General features: G+C 36.8%; 2 protein-coding genes across 6 annotated transcripts in view; one reads left to right on the top strand and one right to left on the bottom strand.

Moving 5' to 3' along the window:
* NCK1 (NCK adaptor protein 1) overlaps positions 1–16,227 on the top strand; it is a 553,292-nt gene that overhangs the window by 432,970 nt on the left and 104,095 nt on the right. The window lies entirely within an intron of this gene.
* Positions 1–16,227, bottom strand: part of STAG1 (STAG1 cohesin complex component) — a 389,253-nt gene that overhangs the window by 340,974 nt on the left and 32,052 nt on the right. Inside the window, exons 2-3 of one of the 3 annotated variants that reach the window (XM_053929346.2) lie at positions 6,993–7,015; positions 4,684–4,765 (exon numbers count right to left, since the gene is read on the bottom strand). The exons of the other annotated variants lie outside the window; for them this stretch is intronic. The gene's annotated coding sequence lies outside the window, so the exon portion shown is untranslated. The remainder of the gene's footprint in view (positions 1–4,683; positions 4,766–6,992; positions 7,016–16,227) is intronic. 3 annotated transcript variants of the gene reach the window in all.

The raw sequence follows: 16,227 nt of genomic DNA, 5'->3' as shown, positions 1-16,227 counted from the left end.
TGCTCCTATTAAAAATGTCTTCCTTTAATGTCTCAATTACATATTCAATTTTATAGGAAGATAATGTCTTTGCTCAGATCACTACTTTATTCAAACACTTAAGCATTCTGTGTCTGACTGTTTATTGTAATAAATATATATTTGGTCTTCATGGCAGAGAGCTCCTAAAAAAACCCTTGTAATTTCCTTACTGACCGGAGTGATAAATGTGTCTTTGGTTATTCGTAGCAAGCCCCTTTCAATTACACCTGAGTTTAAGTTAATATACTTAATTGAGTGGAATACCCACTCATATGGTCGCAAGGTACTCAATGTTGTAGTATACAAGAGGAGATATACAGAAGTGTTTTTCCTATTCATCCACATAATCAAGAACTGTTCCTGCTTAGAAAATTAATTGACTGCATTTTCTCATCATCACTTGATAATGGCCTGATGTTCTTCATTTCCTTCAATGTTTTTCAGTGTCATTCATAACTATGTTCACATCCAGCAAGACAAGAACTTTAAAGGCTAACCTCTTCATTCACTTTCACTCCTAAATGCTGTTGACTTGCCTCATCATGTACCATTTCCAAAGTACTGTTTAGCTTTTCTTAACTTCATGACGATTTTTCATTTTTCACCCTAGTTCCTCTGGCCAGATGTAAGGCAATGCAAAGAAAACTGAAGATAACTTTTTTCAAGATTTAAACAAAATTCACAAAACTTACATAGAGCATCTGAACACTTATATATTCAGAAAAGATATTTCTGAATATCTTAGAAGAGTAACTATCTTTCACAGACCTATGACTCAACAAACATCAGTCTATCATTAACAGTAGGACACCTAAAGGAAAAACCGTATCAATCAAATCCTCAGTGTTGGGAGGGATAGTTTATATAGTAGTTTCTTGATCAATTCACTTAATTCAAAGTGAGGAATATGCAGCAATTGAATTCACTGGCCACATTTCCTGTTAAGTCTATTATTATAGGAGCAATAAGTCTTTCCTTTTGGATTATTTCTCTACATTTTAAATCATTTAAGATGCCCTGAATATTTTTAATTTCAGTAATTAAGATTATCATGATGTCCCTGATTTTCCCCGGTTTTTGTTATGAAAGGACCATGTCATTCATTATTTAAATCCCTACTTTAAGTGATAAACTAAGCCATAATTTTCCTGAAAAAAAAAAACAATTTACCAGAGTATATTTTGGGCATTAAACCTACACATGTGCGCACGTGAAATACAAAAAAAAAAAAATATTACAAATCTAAGCATAGGGTTCAAAGAGTAGTGTGAGAAGTTCTATCTAGAACTCATGATCTTAGGAGATAAGAATTGCAGTTCATGACAAAAGTGGTTTTCTAATAGTTATAAAGCGCCAGTTTTCTGCAAGTTAATCTTGTACAGTACTACTTGTATTTTTAAGTTCAGTAAGTCAAACAAGTTTCCACTTTTGCCTTCAAAGGTTACAAAGTGCACCACCACCCCCGCCCAACATTTGGTATCAGCTGTACGGAAGAAAATTTTTTTCCTCTACCCTTTCAATTTCTAATGATTGGTCTAATAATCAAATTGACATAAGACAGGCTAACAGAAGAAAAAAACTAATTTAATTCCATGTGTAAAGAAACCTCACAAAGACAATGAGAGGCAAGGATAAGACAGGCCAGAGGCTTATCTGCCATTCTGAACTAAGGAATAGGTTAGGATCCTGGAGCTTCATTGGGGAGGAGAGTAATTCACAGGATGATAAGAAGAACAGATGTTTACTAATTAAATGTCTGTCCTGCCATACAGATAATCAGATAAAAAGTTATCTCTTTATCCAAGCACCCCTATCTGAATTCCTTTAGGTAATTAGGAAAGATGTAAAAGTTTTTCTTGAAACTGCTGGGTCTTGATTTTCCTTCAACTCACAATGATTCACATGTGAAAATGGCACATCTGGTTGGGGGGGAGGCTGATCTTGAACTCCTTCAATTAAATTTATTCTTAACTTTTATTAATAAAAGGAGATAACAGAACTACAAAGAAAATTACACACTTGTCTCTTAAAAGCATATTTAAAGTGGCTTTTTTGAGTTTCATTTTTAGGAGGCTTTACAAATGGCCAAGCATGACAAAACATTTAATTTCACTAGCAAGTAGAGAAAAGTAAAGCAGAGTAGTGATATACCATTTTTCACCCAACATGTAAAAGAAATTAAAGATTTATAATGTTCATTGCTGGCAATAAAAAGAAAAACAGTATTTTAAAAAGGCTTATTTGGCAAATCTAGAAACTTAACATAAATGTACTTGAGCAACATTTAGAAATAAACTAAATGTACATACTACACCATGCATAGATATACCACACATAGCAGATTCACCCTGTGGAAACACAAAGCAGTTGTTATAAAAGAACAAAATCCAACCATATGCAGTAACACAAAAGATATTTACAGTAAAAAGTTAAAAGCTGTAGAACAAGATATACAGTATTAGCCTATATTAGTTTCCTTGGGCTGCCATAACAAATCATCACAAATTTGGTGGCTTTTAGCAGAAATTTATTCTTCGCAATTTCTTGGGGACAGAATTCCAAAATCTAAGTGTAGGCAGGGCCCTACACCCTCCCTCAAGGCTATAGAGAAAAATCCTTCCTTGCCTCTTCCAGTTTCTGTTGACTCCAAGTGTCCCTTGGCTTATAGACTGCTTAACTTCAGTCTCTGCCTCCAATTTCACATCACCTCCCCATGTCTGTTGTCTTCACATAGACTGCTTCTCTGCATTTTATCCTCTCTTCCAAGGACACTGCCATTAAATTTATTGCCCACCTTAACCCAAGCTGACCTTACCTTGAGATCCTGAATTATATCTGCAAAGACCCTTTCTCCAAAAGTTACATTCACAGGTTCCAGAGGTTAGGAGTTGGACATATTTTTGGGTGATCACTATTCAATCCCACACAGCCCAGTTATATTTTGCTCTTAATTATATACAGGTGACCTTTGAACATCACAGGCTTGAACAACACAAGTCACTTATATGCAGCGCACCCTCAACAAGTGACTGCATTTCAAACCTGCATTTTTCAAGGGTCAACTCCACAGTTAGGAATCCATATACACCAAGGGTCAGCTGTAGTTTTAAGAGGATTTTAACTGCACAGGAGTTAGATACCCTAAGCCACTGAGTGAGTGGTTCAAGGGTCAACTGCACATGTATGAGTATATATCTGTTAAGTATAGTAGCTAGGAAAAAGGGCATGAAGCATACAGAGAAAACTATTAACAATAGTTACATCCTAGGAAAAAAGACAAATGGGAATTCTCATATTCTATCTTATATAAAGTCATGTGCCACTTAAGGACAGGGACATGTTCTGAGAAATGTTGATAGGTGATTTCTTCACTGTGCAACATCACAGACTGTACTTATACAGACCATAGCCTACTACACACCTAGGCTATATGGTATAGCCTATTACTCCCAGGCATGTTACTGTACTGAATACTGTAGACAATTGTAACACAGTATTATTTATTTATCTAAACATATGTAAAAAAGGACAGTAAAAGTAAGGCATAAAGATAACATCTGTGTGTATATGTGCACACAACACGTTAGGGGTTGAGTGCTTAGGGAGGGCTGTGAAGAGATGCAACCTTGGAGGAAGGTATCACTATCAGGAGAAGGGAGGGAGGGAGATGAAAGGGAGGAGAGAAGGGGAGGGCAGAGATTAAGAGAGATCCAGACAGATAAAACTTGAGAAGGAGAAATAGGGAGAGAAGAACAGTGAAGAGAAGGAGAGTGAGACTGGGAGGAAAGAGATAAAGAGAAACTGAGGGAAGGGAAGTGAGTCTGTGCACATGAGTGTGAGTATGTGTGCATGTGCAGGGGTGGGCGTGGGCAGGCTCCAGGTTCCCTTCCTCCCCAACACTGGCAAACTCTAGGTGTATCCTTAGACAGACACAGGGTGGGTGGACAGCACCCACACTCCTCCTCTACTTAAACCACCAAGAGCTAGTAGTAGTATAATAAATTCAGCATCCTGATCAGGTCCAGCTTTTTCTTTCAACAGAGCAAACAAACTTTTTGTTTACAATCTATTATAATCTTATGACAACAATGTTGTATGTGAGGTCTGCCAATGACAAAAAGTTTTTTTTCAGTTTCTTTTAAAAATCTTCTCTAGAGTCCATTTTCTACTGTAGACACTGTTTCTTCACTGTTTGCAACGAAATGCCTCAAAAAACTGTCTACATTGCTATTTCTAACATCTCTATTCCATTCTCTCTTAAACCCACTCCTATAAGGACCGCCCCCTCGACTATGCCACCAAAACAGCTAATCAAGATCACTATTAACTCACTGTTTCTAAACCCAATGATTAATACTCAGTCTTCATCTTAGGTTGACTATCAGCAGCACAGTCAAAATTGAAAACCTCTGCTGGCTTCCAGAACTCCATACTCTTCTAGCTGTCCTTTGCTGGTACCAACTTTACTGGATCCTTCTCTCCTCCCCAACCCCTAACAACTAGAATACATACTCCCGCAAAATAATCCATGGTGCTCTTCTGCATTACAGAGAAGTAAAACGTTTCCTTTCTTCACTGCTAGGTTCTTTGGCTACCCTAACAACAAAATTAATAGCAGATTGATAGGAAAAAAAATAAACAGAAGTTTATTAACATATATACCTCTTGTATCCACGGAAGAAACCAAGGAAAACTGAAAAACTTCCAGAAGTGGCCTAAGTCACCAAATAAACACCATCTTCAGCTAAAGGGAAAAAAGGATGTTGGAGGTGAAGAGTCAGTTATGGGGGTTATCTGAAGAAGCACAGTAAAAAAGGGTAAGGTTGTTACACAAATTTAAATCACTGACTTCTCCATTATTAAAAACTTTCTACAGATTTAGAATCATCCTTCTCTTCCTGGTACAGAGAGGGAGGCACCCTTACAAATGAAGGTTTTCATTATAAATATAAATATTTCTTACAAAAGGTTAACTTCTCAGTTTTCAGAGCATCAGTATCGCCTGTTTATTTTTTTTATTTGTTAAAAGATTTTATTTATTTACTTTTAGAGAGAGGAAGGGAGGGAGAAAGAGGCATGAGATAAAAACATCAATGTGTGGTTGCCTCTCACGCGCCCCCAACTGGGGATCTGGCCACAAACCCAGGCATGTGCCCTGACTGGAAACTGAATCAGTGACCCCTTGGTTCACAGGCCAGCATTCAATCCACTGAGCTACATCAGCCAGGGCCTCTGTTTCTTTAAAATAACCAGTTTAGTCCTGGCTGGTGTGTCTCAGTGGGTTGAGAATCAGCCTGTGAACCAAAAGGTCCCCAGTTCGATTCCTGGTCAGGGTGCATACCTGGGTTGTGGGCCAGGTCCCCCCAGCTGGGGACACAAGAGGCAACCGATAGATGTTTCTCTCACCCATCACTGCCTCTCTCTCCCTTTCTCCATCCCTTCACTTCTCTCAAAAATGTAAGTAAAATTTAAAAAAAAAAAAAGGCTTAAAAAAATCAATATGCCACAGGCATATTTTGGGGTGGTATCATTCTGTTCCCATCAATATCTGTACTCAGCCCCTGTGGATGACTGCATTTAGTCTTATAGTTTTAAATATCATCTAAAATAATGATCACATTTTTATATCTTTAGCCTAGAAATCTTTCACAAATTCCTGGTTTGTATTGTGTAGCTCCCTGAACTGACGTCACCCCAGGTTATCTGCAAAGCTCGCTTTCCCCATCACCATATGTGTATTTACATTAGATAATTAATGCTTCAGGGGTGGTCCAACCTTTTGGTGTCTCCGGGTCACAATGGAAGAAGGAGAGTTGTCTTAGACCACACATTAAATACATTGTGATATGTAATCACAAAAAAACCTCATAATGTTTTAAGTAAATTTATGATTTTATATTGGGCCACATTTGTAGCCATCCTAGGCTGCATGCAGGCCACGGGTTGGACACCCCGGCTTTAGGTTTTCAGTTCTCAGTAAGTTTTTCCTTACTATTCTAATCATAATAAAATTTGCAGCCTTTGGCCTCCCAACACTCTCCCTCACCTTACCTTACTCAACTTTTTTCTTTTGCAACAGTACTTCTCATTTGCCATTTCATTTACTTACTGTGCCCCCCTCCCCAAACTGAAACGCTGTAACTTCCATTAGGACAGGGATCTTTGTTTCTTTGTTCACTGATTTATCTAGAATGGAACTTGTCACATTTGCTGCATTGATTTTAACTTTAAAAAGTTTAAATTAAAAGGTCATTCTTAATACTGCTAACATTTATAGTTCGTTACCCCAATTTCATTTGTCTGTGATTCACCTCTGACTCCTTCTATGTTTTTTCTAAACATAATTTGATTAAGCCTTCCTCTGCATCAAAGTATCAATCCAGTTTCAGTTTTAAGTAAACATCTTAAAACTCCTTACTTTAAAGCTCTCTTGATCAACAAGACTCCCGTTAAATTATGTCCCTGTCTTTGACAAAAGATTTTAGTTTGAATTTCTTTCTTTTTACACTCTGTTTTGTAAAGTAGGCAGGGAACTGATACAGAATAATCACCTGGGTAGTATTTTTCAAAATATAAATAGTATCTTCCTCTTTACTCTGACCTTAAATTTACACATTCTGTTTTACCAGAGGGAAACATAAATGGATAATACATGCTTTCCAAAAAAAACCTCCTTCCACAATTTTTATGTAATATAATACTGTCATTAGATTGACAACCACTAAATTAAAATGTACAAAATGACTACTACAGCTTGCAATTCACAATTTTTAAGTCTCTCACATTCAACTTTTTCTAAAAGAAATATTTTCAGAGGAACCAGTAAAAAGTTAATAGCAGTAAGTTTGAATATTCCTAATAAAAAGGATGCTACCAAGTAGTCACATCATTTCTACATATGACTATTTCAAAAATTTTATGCCTGTTACCATGTTACATCCATCTATAGGGGAGGAAGAAATTTTACTCACCCTTCTAGGTTCCTCTGGCTGGCCTAAGAATTAAATAGACATGAGACAGATTAACAGGAAAAAAATAACCAGGTTTAAATACAAACGTATGTACAAGGTTTACATAAGCATATGAGGCCCCAGGACAAATCAGGCAATTGGGGCTTAATTGCTATCATGTGCTAAAGAGAAGAGGTTATAGTGGTTTGGGACTTCAAAGTTGGAGAAAGGCAATTCACATGAAGATACAAAAGTAAACATTTGATAAACATGTTTGCTGGGCCATGCAGAGACAGTATAACACAGAGAGGACTTTGATCAAATGGATCTTGCTAGGCTTCTCCTGTCTACAATACCTAGTTCATATTATACTATAGTTATCTACAGTGATAGCTCCTTCCTGGAACTGGCTCTTCTACCTTAAATTCTTTTAGACAGGGTAAGGTCAAAGGTCCTTCCTGAGCCTTCTGGGCTTTAAAAATAACCAGCTTAAAAATATTAACATCCCACAGAGGTATATTTCGGGGCAACAAACTCTACTCTGCTTTACCTCCACTCTTCCTCTTGCCTGCTAAATGCCTATAAATTTACTTTAGAATACAAAGTTGTCCTATTATTGTAAAAGAACTGTTCATTCTCCCTTTCTTTGATATGCTATGATTTTCCATATATCTATAATGTGACAATGTCCCTCCAGTTCCTCTCCTTTTTGGCATACCTCCCAAAGTGTTTCCTCCTCTCCATTGAGTTTTACCTAGAATGGGCATTTATAGAAAATGATTTCTGGATGCTCACGCTATCCTTCATTCCTAATCTTCAGCAATTAAGCACTTAAAACTTTAAGACAAAGAAAAAGAATCACTAAAGTGGTTTTTAACCTCAGCAACTTTCAAATTAGATTTACTCACCTGTTAAATGAATACACAGGACTTAATTATTTCAAAAATCCCTTCTAGTTACAAAATATATGAACCTTCCTGTTATTTATAACGGGATTATGAGCAAGATATTAACACTAAGTCTCTCGAGAATAAAAGTAGATAAATTTGTTTTCTCAAATACTTTAAGTACATGTAACAATCCCTATCTTGAGTTACTGCATCTTCAAAAACTTTTAAATATATTATTTTTAAAACACCTAATTGTCTGAGAAGTATTATACTAAAATAGACTTTTGGGAATAGAAAGATGGCGGTGAGATAGGTGGGAGCGGACTCCACTTCCCCTCGGCACCAGTGAAACACCTAGCTAATCTGAGGAACAGAGGGAACAGCCACCGGTATTCCAGCATATATGAAGATCAGAGACCAAAGATAGAGGACATTGAAAGATCAGAAGGTGAGACAATAAAACCTGGAGCTCTGAAAAGACCAGACTTAGACCCTGTTAGACCCATAAACGTCAGCTCAAGACCAGTGAGCTCAGGAGATTGAGACAGCACCACTGAATCCCATTGGCATTCTACCATAGAAGTTCATTACCATAAACCCAGGGAGTCAGAACAGATCAATTTAAGAAGCAGAGGCTAAAAAGAAGAGTCTCACAAACAATGGGAAGACAAAGAAACAATCCCCAAATGAAAGGAAAGGAGGAAGCCTCAGAAAGAATGCTAAATGAAATAGAGGCAAGTCAACTATCAGATACTGAGCTCAAAGCAATGGTTATCAGGAAGCTCACTGAAATCTCTGAGCTCAAAGAGAACTACCAGAAACTACAGGGAAACTACAATGAACTCACTGCAAACTATATCAACATGAAAAAGGAAATAGAAACTATCAACAACGGCCAAGAGGAAATGAAGAATACAATTTCTAAACTGAAGAACACAGTAGAAGGAATCAAAAGCAGACTTGAAGCAGAGGATCGGATCAGCAAGCTGGAGGACAAAGTAGAAAAAAACACCCAGAAAGAGCAAGAAAAGGAAAAGAGGATCAGAAAGAATGAAGAGGGATTAAGGGAAATGCAGGACAACATGAAACGTAATAATATCCGTATAATAGGGATACCAGAAGTAGAAGAAGAAGAGCAAGGGATAGAAAACCTGTTTGAAAAAGTAATGATGGAAGATTTCCCTAATCTGATAAGAGAAAAAGTCACACAAATCCAGGAAACACAGAGAGTCCCAAGCAGAAGAACCCAAAGAGGCCCACTACAAGACACATCATAATTAAAATGTCAAAATTCAAAATGTCAAAGAGAGGATCTTAAAGGCAGCAAGGGAGAAACAGGAAGTAACATACAAGGGAGCCCCAATAAGGTTAGCAACTGACTTCTCAATGGAAACACTCCAAGCCAGAAGAGAATGGCAAAAAATATTCCAAGTAATGAGAACCAGAGGCCTGCAACCAAGGCTACTTTACCCAGCAAGGCTCTCATCAAGATAAAAGGCCAAATAAAGAGCTTCCCAGACAAAAGAAGTCTAAAAGAATACACCTCCACCAAACTAGCTCTGCAAGAGATGCTAAAGGGACTGCTTTAAGGAAAGGAAGGAAAAGAGAAAGACAGAGGAACACAGGTAGGAAATAATGGCAATGAATAACTACCTATCAACAATAACCTTAAACGTAAATGGATTAAATGCTCCAATCAAAAGACATAGAATAGCTGAATGGGTAAGAAAACATGACCCACACATGCTGCCTACAAGAGACCCACCTCAGGACAAAAGACCTGAACAGACTGAAAGTGAAGGGCTGGACACAAATTTTCCAAGCAAATGGACAGGGGAAAAAAAAGCAGGGGTAGCAATACTCATATCAGACGAAACAGACTTCAAAAGAAGGGCCATAAAGAGAGACCCAGAAGGTCACTTCATAATACTCAAAGAAAGAATCCACCAAGAAGACATAAACATTGTAAATATATATACACCCAACATAGGACCACCCAAATACATAAAGAAAATCTTGGAGGACTTCAAGAAAAATATTGACAATTAGCAACACAATTATACTAAGAGACTTTGTAACACCTCACTGTCAAAAATGGACAGATCTTCCAAACAAAGTATCAACAAGGATATTGTGTCACTTAACAATACCCTAGATGAAATGGACTTAACAGATATATATAGAGAGCTTTTCATCCCAAAGAAGCAAAATACACATTCTTTCAAGTGTACATGGAACATTTTCAAAGATAGACCACATGACAGGACACAAAGCAAGCCTCAACAAATTCAAGAAAATTGAAATCATATCAAGCATTTTCTCTGACCACTGGGACTGAAACTAGAAACCAACCCCAAAGGAAAGAACCCAAAACACTCAAAATCATGGAGACTGAATAGCATGCTATTAAACAATGAATGGGTCAAGAACGAGATTAGGAAAGAAATCAATAACTTTTTGGAAAAAAATGAAAACAAACTCACAACCCAAAACCTATGGGACACAGCAAAGGCAGTCCTGAGAGGGAAGTTCATAGCAATACAGGCCTACCTTAAAAAGATAGAAACATTTCAAACGAACAACCTAACCCTACACCTAACAAGAACTTGAGGAACAACAAAGACGGCCCAGAGCAAGTAGAAGGAAGGAAATAACCAAGATCAGAGCAGAGTTAAATGACATAGAGACTAAAAGCACAATTCTAAGGATCAATGAATCCAAGAGCTGGTTCTTTGAAAAGATCAACAAAATCGACAAGCCTTTAAGTAGGCTCATCAAGAAAAAAAGAGAGAGGATCCAAATAAACACAATTAGAAATGAAAGAGGAGAGATTACAACTGATACCACAGAAATACAAAGGATTGTAAGAAATTACTACGAAGAACTGTATGCCAAGAAATTTGAAAACCTAGGTGAAATGGACACATTTCTAGAAAAATATAATCTTCCAAAACTGAATGAAGAGGAAACAGAAAACCTGAACAGACCAATAACAACAGACAAAATTGAAGCAGTAATCAAAAAACTCCCAACACACAAAAGCCCTGGACCAGGTTTCACAGGAGAATTCTACAAAGCATTTAAGGAAGAGCTAACCACTATCCTTCACAGACTATTTGAAAAAATCCAAAATAATGGAAGACTCCCCAACTCTTTTTATGAAACCAGCATCATCCTAATGCCAAAAACAGATAAAGACACAACGAAGAAAGAAAAATTCAGGCCAATATCGCTGATGAACATACATGCTAAAATTCTCAACAAAATATTGGCAAACTGCATGCAGCAATACATTAAAAAGATCATACACCATGACCAAGCGTGATTCATCCCAAGGATGCAAGGATGGTACAATATTAGCAAATCAATAAACATAATATATCACATAAACAACAGCAAAGACAAAAATCACATGATCATATCAATGGATGTAGAAAAAGCACTTGATAAGGTACAGCACCCATTTATGATCAAAACACTCAGCAAAGTGGGAAGAGAGGGAGCATTCCTCAACATAATAAAGGCCATATATGAGAGACCTACAGCCAACATCATACTCAATGGACAAAAACTTAGAGCTCTCCCACTAAGATCAGGAACAAGACAAGGATACCCTGTCTCACCACTCCTATTCAACATAGTATTGGAAGTCCTAGCCACAGCAATCAGACAAGAAAAAGAAATAAAAGGCATCCAAATTGGAAAGGAGGAAATGAAACTGTCACTGTTTGCAGATGACATGATAGTGTACATGGAAAATCCTATAGACTCCACAAAAAACTACTTGACCTAATAAATGAATTTGGCAAAACAGCTGGATACAAAGTCAATACTAAGAAATCAAAGGCATTCCTGTATACCAACAATGAAACAACAGAAACAGAAATCAGGGGAAAAAATCCTATTTGAGATAGCAACAAGAAAAATAAAGTGCCTAGGAATAAACCTAACCAAGGAGGTAAAAGACCTGTACTCAGAAAACTACACAACACTGAAGAAAGAAAATAAGGAAGACACAAATGGAAGCATGTACCATGCTCATGGATTGGAAGAATTAACATCATCAAAATGGCCATACTACCCAAAGCGATTTATAGATTCAATGCAATACATATTAAAGTACCCATGACATATTTCACAGATATAGAATGAACATTTCAGGAACTACTATAAAGGACACATGGATAAAACCAAGGGGGAGGGTGGAGGTGGGGGAGGGAGGTGGGTTCACCTGGGGTGGGGTGGAGGGATGGGGAGAAAAGGCATACAACTGTAATTGAATAACAATAAAAAAAAATGAACATTTCAGAAATTCATATGGAACCATAAACGACCCCAAATAGCTGCAGCAATTTTGAGAAAGAAGAACAAAGCAGGCGGGATCACAATACCTGATATCAAACTGTATTACCAGGCCACTGTAATCAAGACAGCCTGGTATTGGCATAAAAACAGGCACATAAACCAATGGAACAGAACAGAGCGCCCAGAAATAAACCCAGGTCTTTATGGTCAATTAATATTTGACAAAGGAGGCAGGAACATAAAATGGAGCAAAAATAGCCTCTTCAACAAATGGTGTTGGGAGATCTGGATAGCTATGTGCAAAAAAATGAAACTCAATCACCAACTTACACCATACACAAAAATAAATTCAAAGTAGATAAAAGACTTAAATATAAGCCGTAACACCATAAAAGTCCTAGAGGAAAACACTGGCAGGAAAATCTCAGACATTCCATGCAGCAACATCCTCACAGACATGTCCCCTAAAGCAAGGGACATAAAGGAAAGAATAAACAAATGGGACCTCATCAAAATAAAAAGCTTATGCATGGATAAAGAAAATAGCATTAAAATACAAAGAGAACCAATAGTATGGAAAAACATATTTGCCAATGATACCTCAGACAAGGGCCTGATCTCCAAAATATATAAAGAACTCACACAACTCCACTCCAGAAAGACAAACAACCCAATTAAAAAATGGGCAAAGGACTTGAACAGACACTTCTCCAAGGAAGACATACAGAGGGCCCAGAGACATATGAAAAGATGCTCAGCATCACTAGCCATCAGAAAGATGCAAATTAAAACCACAGTGAGGTACCATCTCACACCAGTCAGAGTGTCCAACATAAACAAATCAACAAACAAATGTTGGAGAGGATGCAGAGAAAAGGGAACCCTAATGCACTGTTGGTGGGAATGCAGACTGGTGAGGCCACTGTGGGAAACAGTATGGAATTACCTAACAAAACTAAAAATGGAACTGCCCTTTGACCCAGCAATTCCGCTGCTGGGATTATACCCTAAGAACCCCGAAACACCAATCCAAAAGAATCTATGCACCCCAATGTTCATAGCAGCACAATTTACAATAGCCAAGTACTGGAAGCAACCTAAGTGCCCATCAGCAAATGAGTGGATCTAAAAACTATGGCACATTCACTCACACAATGGAATTCTATGCAGCAGAAAGAAGGAGCTTATACCCTTTGCAACAGCATGAATGGGACTGGAGAGCATTATGCTAAGTGAAATAAGCCAGGCAGTGAGGGACAGATACCATATGATCTCACCTTTAACTGGAACATAATCAACAGAAGAAAAAAAGCAAAGAAAATATAACCAGAAACACTGAAGTTAAGAACAATCTAAAAATAACCAGAGAGGAGTGGGGAGGGGACAGTGGGGAGAGGGGATTACAGGAACTACTATAAAGGACACATGTACAAAATCAAGGGGGAGGGTGGAGGTGGGGAGGGAGGTGGGTGGGGTAGAGGGATTTGGAGAAAAGGCAGACAACTGTAATTGAATAACAATAAAAAATTTTTTTAAAATATACTTTCTGTAAAAACTGGTTGTTGTCCTTGAACTTTTTAGATCTTGATTAAATGGTAACCACTAGTAGGCACACAACCACAATTGTTCTGTCCTCAAGTGTCTCTAGCTTTGTATACAGATATCTAAAAATCTTACAAAGGAAGAACCATGCCAGTACCCAATATCTCATCATAAGAAAATTGTCTCTACTGAGACATTAGTGCTCATTCTACCTTTTTAGATAAGTTGTAGAAGTCATTGTGTATCCTACAATCAAAAACACTCAGAAGTACAAAGAGCCAGAAAGACCTGAACTTGCTTCCTATCTCTGCCACTTAATAGCTGATAGTCCTCCCCCAATGTAAATATACTTGACTTTCTGAACATCAGTATTCTCAACTGAAAAGATAAAGAAAATACCTTACAAATAGATCATCCAATGCATCTTTCAGTGTTCAAGGAATACAGCAATCACTCAATAAAAGGTAGCTATTACTTTTGGGAGAATCATTTTACAAATCCATTCTTTTTACCCATTAAAACTTCAAAAGAAGCCTACTAATTAGTATCATAAAATAGGTAGAGCTATTTCTTTGCCTCCGCAGTTTAACTAGATTAAATTAGATTTTAATTATTGTTTCAAACCCAACTTGGTTATCCTTTTACATTCATTTTTAAAAATAAAAATCACTACTTGTTAAAATTATTTCAAACCAATAGTGGCCAAAATTAAATTTAAATTATTAAATCAGCCAATATAGCTTCATAAGTTGTTATATTTTCACTTATACTTAAGCTTAAAATTCACTTCAATTATCAAGGTTCATTTATAGATTTTAGGCCAGCAAACTGTTTAGATAAAATGTCAATATGTAGAAGTTAAGGCTGAGCTGACGTTACAGAAAATGACAGAGAATCTCCAAAAATTGTTCCTTCCACTGGAAAAAATAATTGAGTTGCCAGGAATGATTACAATCAACTATTTCATAACTCTGGACACATGCAGTGTCCACAAGAGTGCTTAAAGAAGAAGCTACTTAACTGTCATGAATTTCTGCACTTTGTGTAATAGCTACCATCCCCCCATCCACCAGCCTGCAGGCAGGCACCTCTTGATATGGCAACATGCATTCCTGCCGCAGCTTACTGGTGCCAGGGTGGTCAACAGGAACACAGTCTCTCAAAAATTGGGATTGTATGTTGATCTGCCTAACAGGTCACTAAGAGAATAGCACGGAGGCTGGCGACTATTTCAACCCTATTAAACTGAAGTAGCTTCCTGGACAGCATCTCTCAAAAAAATTTAAGACACAGAACACTTTTTTTCCCCCCTTTATTGGATCCATAAACTCAAGAAATGCCAGGTTACTGGTTGACCATGAAGACAATAAAACATGGACTTGAGTGACCATAAACAATAGCAAAATGGCAGAAATTCTTATTAGTTAATGATTAAAATGGAAAAGGCTTAAACTCACCAATTAGAAGGCAAAGACTGGCAAAATGAATTAAAAATATGATTCAACTATATGCTTCTTACAGACTCACTATAGATTCAAAGACACTAATAGCTTGGAAGTATAGAAAAGGCTATTACATTCATATAGTAACCAAAAGAGAGCTGAAGTAGCAATATGAAAAACAGACAAAATAGATTTTAAGTAAAAAATTATTACAAAGGATAACTTATATTAAGAGGCTTAATTTATCAAAAAGATGATTATAAGCAGGCAAAGAAGCTCCAAAATACATAGGCAAACACTGACAGCTTAAAGGAAACAGATACAGTTGCATAACAGTTGGTGACTACAAAACCCCATTTCAACAGTGGCCGGAACATCTAGATGAAAGATCAGTAAGGAAAATGAGGATCTGAACACTGTAAGTCAAGTTGAACATACATATATAAAACACTCACCACAGGAGGCAGAACACACACTCTTTTCAAATACACATAGAATATTCTCCAGGATAGACTATGCTAGGCACAAATAATCCTCAATAAATTTAAAGACTGAAATCTACAATGTATTTTCTCTGACCACAATGGAATGAAATTAGAAGTCAATAAACTAAAAGAAAACTGGAAAATTAGCAACATAAGCCTCCCTTATCCAAGAAATAGGTCAAGAATAATTCACACAAAAAAATAGAAAATAACTTGAGACCAATGAAAATAAAAATATAGCTTACCAAAACCTTGGTATACAGCAAAAGCAGAGCTCAGAAGGTAATTTATAACTGTAAATGCCTATACTAAAAAAGAAAAACTATCTCAAATCAATAATCTAACTTTATATCTTAAAGAAATAAAATAAGGAGAGCAATTTAAACCCAAAGCCAGCAAAAAGAAAGAAATAATAAAGACTAGGGAATAGATTATGAAATTGAGAATAGAAAAACAGAATCAATGACACCAAAAGTTAGTCTTTAAAAAGAAACCACAAAAGTAAAAATCTTTGCTCGATTTTTAAAAAATGGACAAATGCAAATAACTAAAATCAAAAATGAATGTGAGGGCATTACTACCAATCTCAGAG

Source organism: Desmodus rotundus, chromosome 8, assembly GCF_022682495.2.
Source record: "Desmodus rotundus isolate HL8 chromosome 8, HLdesRot8A.1, whole genome shotgun sequence".
Taxonomy (NCBI): domain Eukaryota; kingdom Metazoa; phylum Chordata; class Mammalia; order Chiroptera; family Phyllostomidae; genus Desmodus; species Desmodus rotundus.
The sequence above is the reverse complement of the archived record's forward strand: the minus strand, read 5'-3'. Positions and strand labels throughout refer to the sequence as shown.